This window comes from Thermobia domestica, chromosome 12 (genome assembly GCF_964235325.1).
Source record: "Thermobia domestica chromosome 12, izTheDome1.hap1.1, whole genome shotgun sequence".
Taxonomy (NCBI): domain Eukaryota; kingdom Metazoa; phylum Arthropoda; class Insecta; order Zygentoma; family Lepismatidae; genus Thermobia; species Thermobia domestica.
The window spans coordinates 40,898,578-40,921,553 of record NC_137465.1 but is presented as its reverse complement, the minus strand read 5'-3'; the positions used below and the strand labels follow the sequence as shown (position 1 = coordinate 40,921,553).

At 36.5% G+C, this 22,976-nt stretch overlaps 1 protein-coding gene across 2 annotated transcripts in view; it reads left to right on the top strand.

Moving 5' to 3' along the window:
• Pi3K59F (phosphatidylinositol 3-kinase 59F) overlaps window positions 1-22,976 on the top strand; it is a 109,392-nt gene that overhangs the window by 52,593 nt on the left and 33,823 nt on the right. Inside the window, exon 1 of one of the 2 annotated variants that reach the window (XM_081733634.1) lies at window positions 12,382-12,536. The exons of the other annotated variant lie outside the window; for it this stretch is intronic. The gene's annotated coding sequence lies outside the window, so the exon portion shown is untranslated. Of the gene's footprint in view, window positions 1-12,381; window positions 12,537-22,976 lie in introns of those variants that run through there. 2 annotated transcript variants of the gene reach the window in all.

Below are 22,976 nucleotides of genomic sequence, written 5' to 3'. Positions count from 1 at the left end.
CGGGGAAAAGGGAGAAAGCCTGAGTTTAATGTTGTTTGCATCTGCAGCAGGTCAGTTCATCCCACCTTTTATTATTATGAAAGTAAGAGATATAAGCAAGAATTTGCAAGTAACATGCCATTTGGAACGAAGGTTATGTTATCGGACAACAGTTACATAATCTCAGAGCAGTTTGCACAATTTCTGACACGTTTCATCAGACACAAACCTGATATTATTCTCATATTGGATGGGCATCGTTCTTATTGCTCGGGTGTTCACGTTTTGGAAACGGCTGCTTCAAATCATGTTCACTTATTATGTCTTCCTTCCCACAGTACACACAAATTACAGCTATTAGATATGTCATTTTTTCACCTATCAAAACATATTATGAAGATGTATGCAGACGATATATCCGACAGTTTCCTCAGAAATCTATCTCTAAGGTCACTTTTGGGGGACTATTTTAGGAGGCTTGTGGAATCGTGTTGCAACAACCGGAAATATTACCAGTGGGTTCAATAGTTGTTGAATTTACACATTAAATCCACAAAGAATCCCTGATCATCTTTACACATCTGAAGATGTTCACACACCTGACAATGCGAGTGGCAATGCCGAACAGGCACCAGCCAATGAAGAGCACGTGGAGCTTGATGCAAATGGGTCTTTATTAGATTCAAAACATCCTGCAGCTAAGAGCGAGATGAAGGTAATGTACATCCACCAAGAGGAGAAGCAAGTTGCAGTTCCGCTTCGCCAGAAACCATCAGCTTTTCGCGTATAAGTCCCCTTTCGAGTACAACGTCATCAGAACAGCGCCGAAAGAGGAACAGTGCTGGATCAAGACTACTTACCAGCCCTCATGCTATGGATATACTTCGGCGTAAATCTGCAAATAAATCCTCCAATTCGAAAGCTAAGAATAATTCCCCAACGACGGCATCTGAAAAGAGTGGACCGTCCAACCCACCAACAAAGCAATTCAATCTGGGTAATACTTGTGTTGAATGTATAAAAGTATACAGGGAAAAAAAATTGGGTTCATTGAGATATTATTTTTGGTTTCGTATTTCATATGTTTCTTATGGAGATAAGCCGTACTATGTATGTGTTATGAGGATTCTGATAAATATGCAAATGTATGTTTGCTACCCTAATAATGTCCTTATGTCCCACTGTCGAGAGTATATGGATAATTTGGCTTTGTTTTCTTCTTGTAACTTTTTCGTGGACTAAATGGGACTTTTTTCGTTTACGTTTACGTTTTTCCTGTCATGTAAGTCTGTAATTTCCAATGCTATATGTGTACAAATGTTCAGCCATATTTCATTACATGTTTGTTTGCCTCACTTTTCCCCTATTTGTGTTGGCTTGTTTATTAAGTATTTTGTATAGACAAAAACTAATATAATCGCAGAACCTCTTATACAGCCTTCTTCGATACCACTTGATTCAAGAGCATTAAGATTCAAAAAGCATATGTCTTTCTTGGAAAAATGTAGGTAGTAAATATTGCGAATTTCTAAGATGAAATATGGAAGTAGTTTTTAAGAACGAAACTACGTATTTGTAATGTAAAATCTTAAAACATTATCGTAAACATTCATGTAGAGGGATTACCCAGGTCATAAGGTTCAGGAGAATACGTTGTTTTGTAATCTCATAAATTTCCTACCATTTAAGTAGATATTTCTTGGTATTATTTATTGTTATTTTTAATATTATGATTTTCATTTTTCCAATATATTATTTCTGAGAAGTTCAAGGTTACGTAAGTAAATAATTAAAAAATATATCAAGATTTTAGAGGAGATAAAATACTTGGAAAAGATTGCTATCAGTATTAAGACGAAGAAATAGTAAATTTATGGCAAATGTGTTGTATATTATCTAATACTAAGGTCAGAAAAAAAATATTTTCTATAGACAAGAACCAATGTAATCGTACAAAAATATCCTGCAAAATAATGTGTAAACCATAAAAGCAATAGCAGTGTAAAGCAGTTTTCTTTTTCATTTTGTAAGTCCATAAATAATTGATATAAACAAAACCAACGTACGATAAAGTGTGCAGTATTAGTGAAGTGCACGTGAAAACAGTCAAGCAACAAGTGGTTAGAAATGGGCGTTTTCTTTTAATTCACGTGCTCTCATTTAGTTTGTTTTATGTTTAGTCATTGCTTTTTTTTTTTTTTAATGTTTATTTAAGTAATACTGCTTTGTAATCGGAAAAGGTGCGATCATAGTTTTCATCGAATCGTTGAGTGTATTCATGGACTTTGCTTTTGAAGAGTTCGGTTCAGCTGGTTAATGTTCAGCATTCCCATTGTACCTTTCTTAATAATACCAAAATTATTACACGTTAAGCGGAAAAAAATATTCCTTGGTTTTTACGTATGAATTTCACAATTTTTAGAAAAAATCCCGTAACTTTGGAACAACCAATTACTGTCACTATAATATACTTTGTTATACTAAGGTGATTAAGAGAAGTCTACTGTTAATTTCATTCAATTCTTATTAAACATGCTTTTTAGATGTTACTTGCATTTTAGTTCTATTAAATACATTATTATTATTATTATTATTATTATTATTATTATTATTATTATTATTATTATTAATAATAATAATAATAATAATAATAATAATAATAATAATAGACCTACAGGTTTGCAACCTAGAATCATGAAATGGGAGTGCTCACCAAGTTGCTGAATGACGCTAACAGGATGTTGTATTCTCCAACTCTTGTGAAAGAAAGTGTCCGTCACTTTAAACAATCCATTAGAACCACTTATCTCATACTTCTCTAAATCTGGATTAATTGGATCAGGGACGGATTTACGTGAGGAGAGCAATCTCCCCTCTCCCGAAGTATACTTGTGTTTGTTTTTTACTTAAATGATTAATTCGGTAGAGAATGCAAGTACGTTTTTTTTTTTCGGTCGATGTAGTCTGTGTAACACAAACCTGACAGAGGTTAATCAGAATGAACGGGATCAGTGTTGCCATTCCTAGCATAATTATACCAAACCTAGCATCTTTTCGAACGCCGTAGCACCTAGCATCATGCTGTTAGCATAATTTTAAAATTAGCATATTTCAGGTACCATTCTTATTTTCTTGCGTTGGAGCGTTGATAGTTGAATGACCGAAGGCGAATTACCTTAGTGTCAAAGCTTTCTACAGTAGAAGAAAGTTTAAAAATGAATTTGCGGAAGGGAAGCAATAAAATGATAAAAGGGTAAAACGTATCTTTCTTATTCCAACCAGAATGGTTCCTACTCTACGAGCTTCTGAGGGCTGCTTTCGAAAAGATTTCTTCTTCCTCTTACGGTCACTTTCTGTGTGACATCCTGACGCCTCCAAATCGTGTTGTTTGAAAGGAATCTTGTTAGCCCCATATTTTTCAATCGGCCGTTTGCAGTCAAATGAAAGACATGTTTATAGTCTTATTGAGGTGACATACTGTTGATGGTTGAAACATCTACCTCAATCCCATTTTTAGTTTTGGGATGCGGTACTCTTTTTAAAATTCCTCCCAACTGAGGTGAACAAAATCGTTGTTTATTTCGATCTCTCTCTCTCTCTTTTATATATATATATATATATATATATATATATATATATATATATATATATATATATATATATATATATATATAATTACTATTGAGACCTTATATTCAATGTCATCAATTTCGAAGTTAGTTAGCTTAGTGCTGGCTGAAAAAAGTTATTCGTGTGCGTTTTGCGATTGTCATTTAATCGTGTGTCAGTTTTTCGTGTGTTAATTATCATATTTCCACGTTCACAGTTTGTGCGTTAACATTAGGACACAATGAGTGATGCACAGAAAGAAAACATGTGATGGTACTCCAGAGAAGCGGAAAAAAAAAAGCGCATGGAGATTCAAACCGAAAGTGGGAAACATATGAAAATAAAGATCGGAGTGAAAAGTGACAAAATTTAAGGGGTGGTTACGTCCTGTAAAGGAAAATCCGGGGAAAGCATTCTGTGTTGCCTGTAATGTGGAGTTAGCAGCAAAGCGTAGTGTGCTTGAAAAACATTCCGAATCTGCAAAACACACAAATCATGTTAAAACAGTACAGCATAAGCAGAGATCAGTATCCCAGTCAGATCAGTATCCCAATCAAATTCCGACGCAAAAGTGAAGAGAGCAGAAATATTGTGGGCAGCTTTAATGGCAGAACACAATATTCTTATGCGGGTTGGAGAGCATCTTGAAAAAGTGGCAGCGGCTGCATGTAAATGTAAGACAGCCGAGTCCGTAAAATTGGGAAGAACGAAAGCCACTAATACAATTAAAAACGTCATTGGAAAGTGCCACTTTGATGACATAGCACAACAACTACGGCAATCGAAGTTTAGTGTAATAATTTATGAATCAACGGACATTGGTAGTATTAAAGCTTTAGCGGTGTGCATAAGGTTCTTTGACGAGAAACTAAAACGAGTGGACACAAAGTTCCGGAAACTTGTCCAGGTTTTCACTGGAAGTGATCCCGCTTCTGCGCTCGTAGAAGCAACGGCTGACCGTCTATTTGAAGAGCTCATGCAAACGATTAGTGATGCTCAGATCCCGTAGAGAAAACATAGTTGGCTTTGCGAGCGATGGCTGCAACGTAATGTTTGGCAGGGGAAATTCCGTTGCAAGCAAACCCAAAAAACGTCTTCCAGGACTGATTACAATGAAGTGTATTTGTAATTCTTTGCATTTGTGTGCAAACGAAGCTAGTAAAAACACTGCTGCCTTTTTCTTGTGAACAGGTAGGTCGTGGCATTTACAATTATTTTAAACATAGTAGTAAACGGCAAGCCCAACTGCAAGAATTTCAAGAGTTTTTAAAACTTAGACCCGCACAAAATGTTAAGGCTCAAACAAGATGGGTATCTCTGATTCAAGTAATAGAAATACTTTTGAAGCAGTGGAAAGCACTTCGGTCATTTTTTATTGAACGCTCATTCGAAGGAGATGAAAAGGCGGACTTTATTCTACTTCAAACGAACTCTCCTGAAATAAAACTCTTTCTGTTGTTTTTTTGAAATTTATATTGTTCAAGTTTACTAATACTAACAAGCTCTTTCAAAGTTGTTGTGACTGCTTTTCATACTAAAATGTCCGATTTATATTTATCGATACTTTCGATGTATATGGATCCCATTAAATTGAAGCGACTTAATCTTCAGCAAACTGATCCTATGGATGAAAGACTTTTTCAACCCTTAATAAACGTTTATGTTGGGGTGGAAGTGCACAACAGGTCAGTCATTATCTATTACACCTCTTGTATCTAAACTTCCTTGTATAATTGATGCTAATGATCTTGAAGCAAAAACTGAATGATCAATGGCAAAAGCTGCCGTATTTTAATCTTCCCGAAGATACGCATTCTTCTGATGTGGATAATTTTTGGCTAACCATTCGAAATAGTGAGGATTTGCTTGGAGAGTTAATTTGAAGAATTGGGAAAATTTGCTCTTGACGTATTTGTATCGTAATATTCTTATATGCTGAAAAGTAATCATTTAGAAAGCTAATTGGAGGACTTTCGTCGAGAAAAAGATTACCCCTCAAATAACATCTGATCTCTAAAACAGAAAGTGTTTATTTATTTGTTGTGTGCTGCATAACAGCTATTTAATTACACATGGGGTATCCCAAGTGTAAAGTTAACTGATAGCATGACACACAACACATATACAAACGACAGCATTTATCAAGTAACGTAGGTCCATCGTAGGTTATTTGCTTTTCCAAATAAGCCGTGAGTCACCTAATTCAATACAGAAAAAGAACTGTGTTCAGTGTTTCTATGATAATTTTATTTTTAGTGCTAAGATATGGTTCTTATTAATTCATTTGTGGCTAAATGTTTTACATATCACTTCTCATGTAGAAGACACGAGTTTGTTATTCGAACTATTCCTATGTTTCTGATTATAGGCCCACGTTTCATAAAGCCTTGTTGTGGACGCTAAATTTCTAACAGTACTAGTATTAAAAAGGCTGGGAATGGTCACTTAATTCTGACTTTATTAACTAATACGACGGAAAAGAACCATATTTGAATATTGTAACTCAATCCTGTTGAGTCACATTTAAGTGTAAAAATTCACCTCTAACTTAATGCGAACTGCATATTTGATCTAATACACTCACATCTAGAAGATAACGGGGTTTCCTGAAAATGGCCAGATATGTGGAAAAGCATGGTATATACCGGTCTGCGGACATCTGGACATGGTATAGATTCACTTTGTTCTATACAAAATTGAAATGATACAGCGTCACTATACAAGGGCATTAGAATGCACTTATCGTACGTATACTCTTCTCACCTGCTACGATCGGTGAAGTCAGAACCACTCAGTACGAGGTGTGGTTACTCTAAATGGCCATAAAGGTTGTACAGTGGATCCCTATACTATAGATCACACCGAGTACAATTTTCTGTTCACGAACAATATATTTCAGAGGCTTGCAGTCGGCGGAGCTAGGTTGCTACCGAGAGGCCAAGGTTATTCTGAGTATACTGAGGATTGAGATCTCGATAGCATGGTGACCACTCCGGACGTGTTCCAGGTTTCGCACACCACGTAGGTAGACAAGTGGACTCAGGCATTATCGCTAGTCAAGCGGAAAGTTTTTATATATTGTTGGATGGGTCCCTCTAAATATGCCCACTACAATGTCCTATTGGAATACATGCAGCCCAGTGTTTACGTGTCCCAGTGTTCTTTGATATACGACGAAGATTTTAAAATTTCCACAACAACATCTTTCCACAATATTGGCTTGGATGATCTATTTCCGGGACGCACCAGGTAGACAAACACCAAGAATCCCCTATCTCCAGCCAAAATGAGTCTCATTCATAAAGAGTACACTATTCTATGTTCTGAATTCGTACCAGTTTACTTGTACAGTACATAATGTTAAGCGGGCAGGCCCCGCGATACTCTTGTGTGAGTGAAATGCTTATCGCTAGGGTGACCATAAAATTGTCAGCTGAAAACAGGACAGGTTCCGGCTTTTTAAAAATCATGAGAAATGAGATACTGGTCAGTGCGTAATTAGTTCCTGTTTACCTTGCAATATCTAATACATTTATTAGGGAGACGGTAGGTAGCGACATGACGTCACACCGTCCCCCTGCATGTCTTTGTACATTGTAATTTTTTAGGAAGTGAGGAGACGCTGTACATATTTTTGAAGGTGGGGGACGGCGTCTCTCTCTCTCTCTAACTTGGTACACATATTACTTGCAGTCTGAAAAAAAAAAAAGTACTGTCGGAGTAATAAACCCGTAGCACACTTAGGGGAAAGTGGGAGGGGTGACACAAAAATGATCGAATATGGTCAATATTAATGTCGAATCCGTAGTTTTCGGGGTGGCTGAGATAAGCAGTGACACTTCCGGTGCCGTTTAAATCCAAATTCAGCCCCCATTAGTACTCCTAAGGGAATGACGTGTAAAAATAGTTGAAAATGACCGATAGCAGTGTCGAGTCCATAGTTTTCGGGATCCCTAAGTAGATGTAACAGTTGTGGCCTTTTAAGCTCAAGGTCAACTCCCAGATGGAATAAGACCTCCTAGCACTCCTAGGGAAGGGAAGACATACAAAGTAATCGTAAACGATCGATAGTAATGTCGAATAGTTTTCAGGATAGTTTAAATGAATAGTGACATCCCCGATGCCGTTTAAATCCGATTTAAGCCCCCATTACCACACGGAGGATGAATTGGTGACATGTAAAAATATAGAAAATGGCCGATATTAGTGTCGAATCATTAGTTTTCAAACTCGCTGAGGTAATTGGTGACAATCTTGATGCCGTTTAACCCAAGTTTAGCCTCCAGTGGGAGCAAGACCTTACTTACCTATTACCAGAAGACTTACCTATTTCTGATGTGACTGTATAAGCAGGTATTTGAACTGGAGCTATCACGAGACCATTCTGCTTTGAAATAACGGTTACCACTAACACATATTTTGAGATACGGTATTAAAGAGGACGATTTGTCTCATTTCCTCCCACAATTTCATATCCTTTCACTTGCATTTTTATCACCTCCTCTTCTTTAGCACGCAGAGCATAACGTCAAACATTACTGATTTCACTTGATTGTTATTTCAGTTCTCATTGCTGCATTTCGGCAATAACATATTTATCCTTATTTATTATCGTTATTCTTATTCCACAAGCAGATAAATTTTGCAGTCAATAAAACATACTATTACAATTTGTTACATAATTTCTATAGCGTGTCCTATTATATATAGGATTTTTGGATTGAAAACGAAGTTTTCCTGTAGTAAAAATACCGTAGTCGCCATGTTCATCAGTGATGGAACGGGTCACGATTTTTGTTCAAATCTTCCGAGCCTAGATGTCGCTTCTCAGACCCGAATATCCGGAAGCAAGAAAAATATCATCTCTGTAGAATTTCATAGTGGGTTAATGATGTGCACTACTAGAGCTCGAACATCCATTTGTTTGATTCCCAGTGTGACGCTTCTTAATGAACGTACCATGTCTTGAATGTTTCAAATATAATTTAATGTTTATTCGTTTTCCCACATTGAAATATAATAGAGTGGTTTTTGATATTCGAAAAGATTTAACAAAACATTGTTTGGACTCAGTGGCATTTTTTATATTCTAAATAAGTTTTACAGTTTCACTCGATTAAACTTGGACAATGCCTCGTAAGAAATGCAGTAGCTTAGCATTTATGCACTCTGTTAAACCTTGTAGTTGTCTTTCAGTGCAGTGCTTTAACATACAAGGATGCACACAACAAGGAAGAAAAAATACAGGTTTAATGAGAAGACAGAGATAGATAGAGAGGAGAAAATTACCTTAGCAACCTCACACGTACTCCGATGTGTATGACAATGTTTCGACGTCTCCGGAGTCAGACCAGCTCAAGGAACTCCGGGTCTGATGGGTCACGAATCACAAAGTTCATGATACGTTTCGTCACTGATATTCACAGTGACTAAATGCCCAGTCTCCTTTAGAAATTATCCAATAGCAGATCATCATCATGTGCTTTATCGAGATTTAAGTATAAGTAGAACTTAACTGATTAGTTGATTTAGTGTTTTTCGTTCATTTCAGCACCGAGGCTATATAAGATGTGACTGTCCATTTAACATGGAATCCGAACTGCATTAGCTCCAACCAGGAATCGAACATGGGTCTTCTGCGCCGAACAGTAGTACGCTAGCCATGTAGGAGCTCCTCCGTGGCTAAGCAGCTAGCGTACGCGCCTTTGGCGTGGGAGGCCTGGGTTCGATTTCCGGCGGGAGCTCATGTGGTTCGGATTCCACGTTAATCAGTAGGTCCACGTCTCATATAGCCTCGCTGCTAAACGGGACGTTAAACTCAAAATCAACTCTAGCTAGCCATGTAGCAACGAGAGAATTTGTAGAACCTTATTGTTGTTTAACATTAAGCGTATCTGAAAATAGTGAAAACTGTAGGGTATATTTCATGATTGAATTCGTTGAAAATTCTCTCTTGGTGAAGTTGTAACGTAGCAGCTTACTACCCTTGACATAGTTTGATAGCTACGGAAAAATTTAGTCATGTCTAGAAAGGTAATTATAAAATGAAGAATGTTTACTGAAAATCGAATACTTAAATCATGTGAAAATATGTATTATGAGGTTGTTTTGATAGAAATGTAACGAAGTAGATAGGAAAGTTTATTGAGATCGTTTGTGGAAAAACATATAGTCTTACTGCATGGCAACAAAAATGATATTTGAACAAGTTACATTATTAAGAATTTTCTAGTTATCTCTACTTGCGCTGAGTGCGTATGTGTGTGTGTGTCAAGGAAGGAAAACAAATCACGTAAGATGATCAGAGATCTATCTCTACGTAGAAATATGTCTACAGCGGAAGTTGATACGGCATATATCGGCTAAAGAAATGAGAATAACCATGCTTACGCACATGAAAATAATAATAATGTCGGGTACTTCTCCATCTCAAGTATGATGCTTGTACAAGTACATACTTGAGGGAATTACGTAAAGCAAGAATTCTGATAAATCGCGTACGCCACAGGAAATGTGCGTATCCTACGGAATATGATTTATTGACCAATTAACATATTCTTGCTAACTTGAATACACCGGAACTCGTGTCAAATGCCCAAAGTAAATTTTATATTTAAAATCGGGCCCAATACTATAAATCATCAAACGTTCTAGGCAAATCTCCTGAGAACATTTATTATTCTGTTCATAAAGACAGAAAATTGTTTTTACATAGTAAGAAACATATAGAGGTCGATTCATTCACTTATCTGGATTATCCAGAATCTTATATCTACTTCCACCAAATAATTACATTATTTCAAATACAAAGAATTGTTTCTAGATGTTGCAAAAGAATACTGCGTATATTTTCATTAATAACTCGAGTCACTTTTTTCACTTGTAATAGAGTATGTCTCATTGGTAGAAAAATTTAACAGCACTGGTCCGCCCTGCTCATTGATTCCTTAATTTACTAAATTTTGATTCATATTATTGCTAGTATGGTACGACAAGTTTTATTTCCTTTTTCCTTCTTTTATAAGGAGTATTACTTAAAGGTCCATTTGGTTAATGGAGCTGAATATTGATTGATTTCATTATTACGTTTATTTCAGTAGTTAATTAATTATTGTAAATATCGTGTGTAAATATTAGTATGAGAAGTATTAGTGTGAGAAGCGTTTCTATGGTAATCGTAGTGGTGCTGGGTCTCCCAGTCGAAAATGCTAGATAAGGTAGTTATGTGGTGAATTACATTCTAGCTACATACATGTTCATTTTCATCATAGTTGTGTTATTGACTGTTTTAAAGGGACAAATGAGCGGAACCTCTTTCAGCACATTGTACGAATGCTATGTACTTATCGATACTAAAACATTTTGATCTGTCTTCTCAGGGCATCTAAGAGCTTATATATACACAAATTTGTCCTTGGAAGAAATATTTTCTGTTTTCCTATATGACATTAAGTCTTACTGTAGGCCAAGTGATGTTACTACATGACAGGACGTCGTCTCATTACGAAAATGAAATGAAATCTTTCAGTTCAACTCCCATGATTATGCCCTTTAGGCCGAGGTAGATTGATGATTAAAGGAAGTAAATGATGGAATAATTGGTAGAATGAAAATGTAGGAAGAAACGAGAGTGCCCCGAGAAAACCCCCCGGACGCGATTTGTCCACCACAAACTTACTTGGCCGGGGATCGAATCAGGTACACTGCACACCACAGGTAGGCGCTATAGCATTGAGCCACCGTATCTCCATCACCTCATTACAGAGGAGATTGAATTGGACGAAGTGAGCCATCTCTTCAGCAAGGTAGCCTGATTATATTACCGAAAGCATGCCCAAATTTCAATTTCTGATCGACTTCATGTGGTAAATAGTTTAGTCGGAAAAGTATTGAACTGTAGGTACACGTTTTCAAGGAATTAATAGATAATTAGAAATTGTTGAGGTCCTTTGTGGCTGTATAGTTTGCGTACGTGTCCTCGACATGAGAGACCTTGGTTCGATACCTGGGCGGCAGTTTTGATTCCACGTTAAACTGTAGATCCATATCTTATATAGCCTCGATGCTGTAAAGGGACAGTAAACTCCATTATTAAACATTGTTAATTCAGTGTTTTTCTGGGAGTAGTATACTTGGCGATAATTAATCGTGTTAATGAGTTCTAATTACGTAAAAGAGATTAAACAATTTTCAGTACCTGGGCTTGGTTAGAAATAAATCGTTTATTACGAGTACTAGAAGGTAGTGCATTCTACTATTTTGGCCATATCTTTTGACATCGCGAGTGTTCACAAAGAATTTTAAAGTAAAAATCTTGAAATTTATAATTTTTACCTATTATACCGTATGGACGGCAAAATTACTAACTCGCAACGACGAATACAGGATGAATTATGTAATTTTCGTAAGAATAGTTTTGTTGCAACGCCTCTAGGAAAGACATTCGATAGGCTGAAAAAAGTTATAGAATAATTAAAAGCAGGATCTGGGGACTGTTAACAGTAAGTCTGATTGTGTTGATTAGCGTAGAAAAGAATCTATCGGTGGGCTTTTGTTTTGACGAGTTGAACACGGCTCTGTAAGTCAGAAAGAGAATTAGTTGTTCTCGAGCACTTGATATAAAGGGATTTATAGTAGCAACAGTTTTACCTGTGACGCAGATGGATCTGGTTTGTTTTAGAGGCTTAAGAGTTGTTTTCACAGCTTGTGACACTTCTTCAATCGTCACAAGTGTTTTTCCTATAATCTGAATTGAGTTGTCCGTTCTTTATACTGAGATCAGAGAGCAAATTCCGTGGAGCAGCCGCCAAACCTTGAGAAGTCTACATTTCTGAAGCCTCCACGCGTATCTTCTCTTTCCATCTTGTTCTCTCTTCGTGAGGTGGTGTGTCTGAAAGGAGGCATTTCTGACGAAAATCGTACTTTATTTGTATTTAACTTCATTAGACGTAAGTATTCTTTACATTTACTGGTATTTCTGATCCAAAATGGAAGGATAAACAAACACAGTTTTGTGAGAACGCTCTTAATTCAAGTATTCACAACATCGGGTGACAGGTTACCGGTACTTGGAATTTATTTGGTAGATTAATATGTATGGCCCTGTCGTGTTGGTTTCTAATCGATGGGAAAAAAATGTACTTATAATACAGAATGTACGCAGGAATTTATTTCGGGAGGGGATCCAAATCCAGTATGAGGATAGATTATCTTAAAATTTGTAAAAATCACCCTCTAAAATTTGTAAAAATCACTGAATTTACAGAGAAGTCGATATTTCGAGGAAAGGGTCCGGATCCCCCAGAACTCACTTCCTATGTACTTCCCTGTACAGAAGAGTACTAAAATATGAAATATTTGCACATTCTATCTGTGTATTTTTTACGATGTACTGTACAAGATATAATTATTTATATCTTAAAAATCATAATCGATCGATTCATTGGAAACTAATTCAGAAATTAGCGAAAAGTGAATAAAATACTTCGCATTATAGTAAAGCTCATCACACTGATCTTATGAATGAGTGAATATCAATATTTGAGTTTATGAATAAAGTATGTGCTTCCTTATTTTTGACAGGAGTTATAATTGATTTCTGACAAAACTTAAGGTGGAATAGTGGTTCGCCGTACGAAGTGGCTGTTTGAGGTCTTCATGTACGTATGAGGAAAGAACGAAAAATCTGAAATATTTTGTCTAATTAATTTCAGTAGTTAAAATTCGATGTTTGTGGTATTTTATTTAGTTTATTGTTGTTTAAGTTAAATGTAAAGGCTCGACTATCGGCAACAGATGGCAGGACGTGTCCCCTATCTCTCCTATGTATTTTGTATGTAGCGAGAATATTCTCAAACAGTTGAATCAATTTCAAGAGATAAATATTGAAACTTTGTCTAAAGACAAGTTGAACAAATATTTAGAGAACAGTCCGTGCACTTTTAATTATTTCGTTTTATTCATTGTTCAGCTGCAGAATCTCATTGTAGGGGAAGGGCAAGGGCAAGGGCGCCGATTTCTCTGTAAATTTAGGGGGTGCCCATTCAGATGCAGAAAGCATATATGAGGATTTTAAGACAAATTACATTAAAATTATGCCAAATATTGTAAATTTATAAATACAATGAGGGGGCCCGGGCCCCTTGGCCCCCAGGATCGGCGCCCTTGCGGAAGGGTCCCCAGCCCCGGACACTAATGGAAAACAAAGCTTTAAAAAAAATAATAATCTTAATATATGATAATAAACATAGTGAAGCACAATAGTATACCACACTGGTTTACTACTGTGTGTAGCCAAAAACTACAAACAAAGAGGTGCAGCACACTTGACATTGAATGTGAGATAATGTTTCGATTCAAAACTGGGGAAGTAGCCCCGGACAGTTTACTTGTTTCTATCCACATGTCTGAATTCATACGTTACAACTGTAGTAGGGGTTGGTTGGATCAATTTTTGCACATACCTTATGAGCCCAGTCCTTCAGATTGAACACTTAATCCAATCTTCCATGAAGTTCCTGTAAAAATGCTTTTCTGCAGTCTTCTGCTCTTTATTAAATCTGTGCTCAAGTTTGAGTTCTTCAGCTAGGTCATACGCAAGCTAAGAAATTCTTTACGTGTAAAAGGCATCAAACGATTGTCAAGCTCTTCGACGTGTCGACAGGCCCGTATTTAGACAAGTGCTGTTCTGTTTTCGAGCACAGGGTGGCAGAATTTAGGGGGCGTCAAAATTTTGGAATTTTTCTTTTTAAGATTTACAATAAAGTGATATTTAAAACTAGCAACCCGCAGAGTCCCGCGCAAGCGCGAGAAAATATGTTAATGTGTTTAATTTGCTCTAATTTCAGTAGTCTAATTAGCTAGCTTATCTGATTATTTGTAAAAAGTCATCCTCTCCAATTCCTATCCCAAGGGGTGAGGATGAATTTGAACATCATGAAAACTAATACTGTTAAACTCATCGATCTCAAAAACTATGAATTCAACACTAATATCTGTCGTTTTCGATTACTTTTAAAATATCGCCCCCTCTTTGGGAAATGGAGTATGACCTCGACGTTGAATTGGATTAAAACTATCACTATTCATCTAAGTGACCCCAAAAACTATGAATTCTAGTCTAATATTGGTCGTTTCCGGGAGAGGGGGGGGGGTAAATTATTTAGAGCACAGGAGCGCATAATATATAAATACGGGCCTACGTGTCGAACAAGTTGCTCTTCAACGCAAGTCTGTTGAAAACGTTCTAAATTTGGTTCAAGACTGACTCCTGTTCCATTTCTTATCAATTTAACTCTTATCATGCATGGAACTTCTGGGAATACGAAACCTAGCAGCTGCTTCTCTGGTTCTTAATTTTCCACTAATTATCCGATCAAAAACATTTTTCATGAACTCTTCGCCCCAGACATCTCTGTTTGTAGTTCGTGGCATCTTACATGTAAATAATTTTAAACGATTTTAATGTTTGTTTATATGCTTATTTGATGTTATGTAAATAATAATTAATTAGATAGATCACTATATTTCCAATCTAAGAATACTTAGTGGTGTCCGGGGTTAGGCTCGATGTATATGACCAAAACAATGCTATAAACTGTTCCCATAAGAATAATATAACCTTTGCAGTATATATCAACACACAAGATATCCCTACCTTAATACTTAAAATAATAATAAAATAACATGCTTACCAGTAAGTTCAAAACGAACACTGAGAGTTTGTTGCCCGCCAAAAGACAGTTGAACTCTGACTAAGTAGTACCTTCCTGCTTATTACAACGTTCCACTCGGACTGGAAGCTATATGCTTCTTATTATGATATTTGCGTGATCAGTTCATACTAACGATAAGATATACCTTGTGCTATTTGTCGAGAATAAGTAAAACTACTTAGGGCCTAGTATCCGCGGCTGAGTACCGTCCGGGGCTTAAGACCCTTCCCCTATTCTTCAGAAACATGTTTCCAATAACAAAAGTCTCTCAACAATGAAAGGAAACAAAATATTACAGAAGTGCACGGATTATTCTCTAGTTATTTATTCAATTTGTTTTTGGACAAAGTTTGAATATTCATCTCTTGAAGTTGATTCAATTAATGTGAATATTGTCGCTCCCTACAATATGTAAATTGGGAGATAGAGGATACGTGCTGCCATCTGTTGGTAATTAGCTCCATTTTAAACTAACCTTAACGTTCCTTTTGAGCACCGAGGCTATATAACATAGGGACCTCCTATTTAAAATGGAATTCTAACCACTATTCGTATTTGTATCCGAAGCAATACAGCTGCTGGTAATCTAGGCCAGGACCACATGCTTCAACCAGTTGGCAAGGAAGGGGCACTCAAAAAATATTTTTTGTTGTTTGAAAATTATTGACCATTTAAGTTTTTTAATGCTAAACTTGCATTAATTATTGTACAGATTATGAAAGGCCATTGCAATTCCAATAGCCTAATCTTCATAAGCTTATGAGATAGTACATAACGCGAGAGGTGAACGAAAATGAGAAAATACAGTACAAAGGCTTACACTTACGGGGATATGAGCTGCCCGAGAGCTCCTTCGTGGCTAAGCGGGTAGCGCACGCGCCTTTGGCGTGGGAGGCTCGGGTTCGATTCCCAGCGGGAGCTCATGTGGTTCGGATTCCACGTTAATCAGTAGGTCCCGTCTCATATAACCTCGCTGCTGAAAGGGACGTTACACGCAAAATCAACTCAATGAGCTGCCCGTCCCACTGTTTTCCGTGCCTCTGTTAATTTACCAAACAATGGCTCAAAAGACACAATGTACTGTCCTAAATTTTATATTGCTCCATTAGGCCTACCATTTTGCTTGTTGCATGCCTTCAAACAACTAGCACACAACTACTAATCTTTACTTCTTAAATTACTATTATTTAGCTGTTCCAGCATGGAGCAACCATCCCAATGTTTGTTATAAGAATCATAATAATGGATTCGAGTATCATGAACCCATGGAAGTTGCTATCACTGACTGTATGCTCTGTAGAGTAAACAGCTTGATCTCCATTTCAATTTTTTTCTTCAAATTTTCCTTTTTTGAATTTGCATTATCTACATAAAACTCACAAAGAAACACAAGTCCAGGAAGTAATTAAAGTTTTAAATTCTTTCATGACTTTTGTGTTCTCGAAAATATTTTCTTCATTTTGGTAAAATGACATTTACTGTGAAAATTTTAAAGAAACTTCTTGCATCGAAGTTGTTTTCTTGCATGATAAACTACTGCAGGAAATGTGTGGTTTTATAGAAACTATTGTTATGTTATTGACATAGAAGAAAACACTGATAGGTTCGTAGGTGAATGCACTGAAAGCAAAGTCTGTTTACTTTTCTAGTGAAGCAATAGGTCCGCACATATCACCTACTCAGCTGAGTCAATGCTACTGTATGTTTAATATTACAATCTATTATTGATGCGTAATCTGCGTGTGATTAAAAAAAAAAGAAAAAGTACCACATTCATTGTGCATTAAATCATCAGTATTGCAAATAATAATAATTGTAGTAATTGATTTGAAAATACTCTTCCTTTAACCTAAACTGAATTCCAAGGATTACTAAAGGGCATAGCGTACTACATTGTGCCGATTATCTTCTCTATTAACAGGAAAATTGCAGTGGTGATCACTCAATAAAAGTCTTGTTTTACTTTTTTCAGAATATCCGAATAGGAATGCTGTATTCATGACCATGGTTAAATACCGGTATCTATTGAATAAATGTAGAGAGAGATACTTCGAAAACTGTTATACTCAATTTTGATTGGATTGAACTTCAGACTAATACATACTGTTAATATTCGATTATTCAAACCTAGAATAACTAGCTGAAATGCTCGTTTTTCGGGGAAAATATTTTTATGAAAACCTATTTGAATCCCTTCAGATACACATTTTAATGAAAGCGTAATAATAAAATCCTGCAAGGTGCTCTATTTTTTGGGATAAATTTTAAATTCCTCTATTCTCTAAGCATGCGTATGTGCACTTTAATCAAAAGCACATGATAAAAACCGAGTTTGAAGTACTAACTCTATGGCCTATGGAATTCGGAGGCTCAATGCCACTTTCACAAAAGCTCTCCATTGACTTCTGTCCTTAAGCGAATTGGATCCAGTTTCTACTTTGTATTCCCATTTCTAAAAGATCCGTCTTAATATTGTCATCCCGTTTTAGGTCGTTTTCCGATTGGACTTCCAGTTAAAACTTTGAAAGCGTCCCTACTTTCTTCCATTCTGGCTAAATGACCTGCCCACCTGAGCCTCCTAGATTTGATGACCCTAACAATGTTTGGTAAACTGTATAAATTGTGCAGTTTCTTGTTATGAAGTTTCCGCCATTCTCCATTCCCGTTCCTCTTAGATCCGAATATTCGTCGTAGAGCTTGAAATATTAAGTGTTCCAAAATCCACATCAAACAATTCAGCCATTTGCTTGTTATACAGTCATCAGTAACAAATAACGCCGATTTCCAAGAAAGAAAGTAATTATAGAAATTTTTCCTGCCTTTTTTAAAAGTGGAATTTTCGAAAATGCCGGAACCTATTTCTCTATTTGTAACGTAAAGTTTATATATTGAATTTCATCTTCCTAACATCTCGTGAAATACCATATTTTTGGCATAAAATTTGAATCTCCTTTAAGATACACCGTTTAACTAAAATGACATGATAAAGTTTAGCTCGAGATAGGTATTAACTATGTTCCAGACTGCTTTTAAACTGTTAAGCCTTTTCCCCATGATGCGATCATAAACAACTAGCAGTGCCACTATCATTGTGAAGAAAGAAATTACAGAAAAATTCACCGGAAATTTTCAAAAGCCCAATCAATTTCTCTCTAAACGGAAATTTTCAAATATGGTGTAACACGTTTCCGCTTAATTTTAATAGAAGTCCATCTACCAAATTTTGTATTCCTATAGAGGAGCCATCATGAGATGGTCCCTGAAGTTTCTTTTCACGTATGGAGGGAAAATGCAGCCCTTACTTTGGTACTAGTGTTACCAAAAAACAACCACGGTTACCATTAAGAAAACTGCAATTATAGATGCACCGAAAAAAACCTTGACACGTTAGTAGTAGCACCGCCGCTGCGAGCTGTCAGAGACCTTATCTTGCTGGCTCCTCTATAACTTGCAGCCCTTACTTAGGGGGAGGGCGTGAGATACTATATTTTTGGTGTAAGTTTTGACCCTTGCTCCTTCATTCGAATATGCATTTTAATCAAGTTGACATGATAAAATCCCAGTTCGAGGTAGGATTATTATATTCAGAAAATTACTTCAAACTGTTCAGCCGTTTTCTCGTGATGCAATGTCGTTTTATTTATTTATTTATATAGGTCTATATAGAGATTAACATTATTTTATTTGATCCAAAATATACCATCATTCCTAATGAATATCATTAACTTAATATTCGGATCGGGACCTCCTACCCCCAAAACGTATGTATAATAACATTAGAATTAAAATAGCAGTCATTAGAATTGTATTTTAGTAAACAAAAATGAAACTTAAGAACGCGAGGCTTCGAGATCCTTGGTGTGGAAGTTCATTGCTTCATAGAAATAGTTGAAGTGTAACGGTGCCTAGTAAGAAGTATGCTATGAAAATATTTTGGCGATGACCTACGTGGACTTTGTTATGATAATATAATACGAAATATTGAAGAAAAAACAAATTTGTACTAAAGATAGATTATCTTCGGTTTTGTATGTAGTTTAATGTGATTTGAATTGATATATATCCTTTTATCTACAATTATATCTTAAACCGCAATTTATTGATTATACAGGCATCATTACATAGCCATAAAACATAAATGTTTTATTGATAGCTATTAGAAGGATTAATATGTTTTGTGTATATAATCTTGACAAACTTTATGTTTTTTAAACAATGTCTTAACTGTATCTGCAATATATCCAATCAAATCCAAATTTTCAAAGTAATTGATGGATCATAAAAATGAAGCAACGTTGATGTAATAGTTATGTCTCCCTTATTTGTTTCCATGAAAAAGTTGGAGAAATGCACAGTATAGTCTTCAATATGTGATACAAAATAGGTGTGTTCTTCCACACTTACTAAATATATTTACAGAGTTTAATTAAAATACAAAAAAGTGCAACTTAAAGATTAATATGGTGTTGGAACGCCTTTCACCCTCATAACAGATTGGATGCAACGTGGAATGGAGTCACAGAAGTCGTAGACAGTAGCAAGTAGAATATTACCCATTCCACATGCAGTGTATCACTCAGTTCTATGAGGAAAGCTGCGCCGGATTCGTATCTCCAAAACGGACCACAGATGTTCAATTATGATACTACGTTATTCATCCTGATGTTCTCAAACCGCGCCGCAGCAGCTCCAGCTGTGTGAATGTGCGCATTATCATTCCTGAAGTATGATACCATTGCCCACAAAAAACATCTGGACCATAGGATGCACATAGTACCCTAAAACAGAGACTTAATTACGAGCAGCGACGCGTCCGGTAAGCATCAGCACAGGTCTCACTGAAAAGCAAGATAAAACGGCGCACAGCACGGTCGGGCAGAAACTCTGCGGAACATACGCTTCTTTGAGCGTTCGCCATAACAACGGCCTGTGGTTTGAAATAACATGAACAATCACTTATAATTTACGAGTTTGTTTGTTTGATTTTTCATTGAAACACCTGGAGTCGGAGATACATCTTGTTTGGGTTGGCAACGTCCAGGTGGCGATCGCAGCACTGTGCTATTGGTAATAATGTGTTAGAACATACTCCGTACTATAAAGAGTAGAAGGGCAGTGTGAAGGAAATGAGCAGACGGTGCTAGTGTAAAATGCGTGACTTCTCTGATATCCAAAGATGGTAAATTGTTCGCACTTGATTATGTATTGCGAGCGTAGCGAAAATGACTTTTAAAAAATCAGGCTTAATTGAACTGAATAATCTGCATCATGTGTGTAGAGTCCTTGTCAAATAATAAGAATGTTTCCTGTTATCTCTGTGCGTTGGACCAAAAAAATAAAGGCGAATATACGATTATGATTTAAAAAGTGACGTTACAGATACTGTAAGATATTGATATTGGAGTCCAGTGCGTAACATGAACGACACATTGCCGGAAGGAACTTAGAGGTCTCAGAAGTGCGTAGTAATGCGAGAGTGAAATGGCATGGCAACTGGAAGCTTAGTCCAAATTGAAAATGCGTGGAACGGTACGCTTTTTGTAGGCAAAGCTGTAAAACTGACAGAGATGCGTCGTGACCTGTGAGCGGTGTATTAAACAAATGCAATGTCGTTCCAGTCATAGTGAAATGTGTGATCAGTTTTAATAAAGGCGTACAGACCTAGAGGATGCTAATAGGAAGATGGGATAAATTATTCGCTCCAGTTGCAGAGCGAATATGTCAGAAATTGCAACGGAGGTTCGTATCTCAGTATGTAGTATTCATTCCATTGTCAGAAACCGTCTGCAGTATTGTAGATTGCACACACATTGGGTTCCGCGGGCGTTGACACCCGAATACGAAAATGCAAGCAAAGTTTATACTTTCTATTACTTCTTGCAGCGTTACTCTATGGAATACAATGAGTTACTATTCGTATCATTACGAAGGATAAGACATGTGTGCATCTTTTCACACCGATACTAAGATGGCCTCTATGTAATTCAGGTACACTTTCGCGGAAGAAACGCAAAATCCTGCTATCACAGGAGAAAGTCAAGGCCACTGGTTTCTTCGACTGTGAAGGGATGGTCTATACAGTTTACACGAAGGGACACAATCATTTATACCCATTCGTATTGCCAAACATTGCTATCGTTGCACAATGCCATCAAGAACAAGAGGTGTGGAAAATTAAGCAAAGGCAATGCAAACTATGATATTGCAATCTCACACATGGTATGCACAACAAAGACTTTGCATCATAGATTTGAATTGGGAGATATTATTAAATATTGGCATTACTAGAGTCTAGATCTGGTACTATGCGATTTTAATGTTTTGGGCTAACTTAAAAAATTATATGGTTAGACAACAATTTGCCAAGTTCAAAACGGCGGTTCATCAGTGGCTCCGCGACCAAGGAATTGAACGATTGGTAGAACGTTCGGCATCTTTGTTTACGGCTGCACATAATGAGAGTTTTTTCCTCTTATTTTCGTTATAATTATGTGTATAAAGAGAGAACAAGATTTGGTTCTAACAATTTTATACCATTCGTGCTGCATAAATTTGTTGTAATTAGAAGTAGGGGAAGGGGGCTTTCAAGTGGCAGGAATTCATTGTAAAAGCCAGACATATGAAGGTGTTTCTTTTATTTCTATCGTCAACATTGTAACGTATTTGGGAAATATAGGATCGTCTATTAGTAAAAGGTTTAGTAGTCTTGTAAAGTTTCACTTCAGAAACTATAATTAATCGTTTATAGACAGTTAAAGGTGGCATTTGACTTTAAAATCAGGAAGTACCGGAAAACCTTAGGCTTTTCATGGAGGTCATAACAGGAGGAAACAGTGATAACATTGATAGGACCACAGTGTTTCGGCTATATATATATATATATACTAGCTGAACCTGCGCTCTCTACACAGCGCATCATTCGCATATGAGCATAAATATCCTTCTCATTCCTCACATCTGTACATGTCCCTTTACAGACACAAGTGAAAAAAGTCTTGATTAAAAAAAAAAAATCGGCAAGGCGTATCATAAAGGGGACCTCAAAATATTTCGCACCGTTTGCAAGATTTGAGCCTACTTCCGGTTGGAGTTTCTAATTCATGCATGACCAGTGTTTTTTGTCTTCTTCCATGCAGTATGTAATAAGCAAATACATTACATACGCAATTAATTATAATCGCAGTTATATATGGTGTTCATTGGGCAAATCACTCCAAAAATAAAGATTCATCTTACTGGTTAAACTGGAAAAATGGTTATCGTTCCTTTTTCATTATTATTTGGCCATGAAATAAACGCCTGAGACATATGCAACCCCTATATACAACAGCGTGGTGTTGGAATGTATAACGCGTAGGATATGGTGCTTTCGTTTTTGTTTTTTAATTTCAACGCTTCCATGCGTACCCTAAAAAATGTAATAAAGAAATAACTGTCATGTTTTTAAAATATTCAATTAGAACTGGACAATCTACGCAAAATTTCCAATCGATCAGTGAAAACGTCATCTTTCTAGAGCCTGTAGTTTCCGAGATCTCATTGTCGAAAGGATTGGCCACAAACATATAAATTTCCACAACTTATAGTTTTAAAAGAACTCGGAAGATGGAAGCACAATTCATGTGCATTGATTTTAGAAAAGGCTTATTAAAATACAAAGGCTTTGAACAAAAA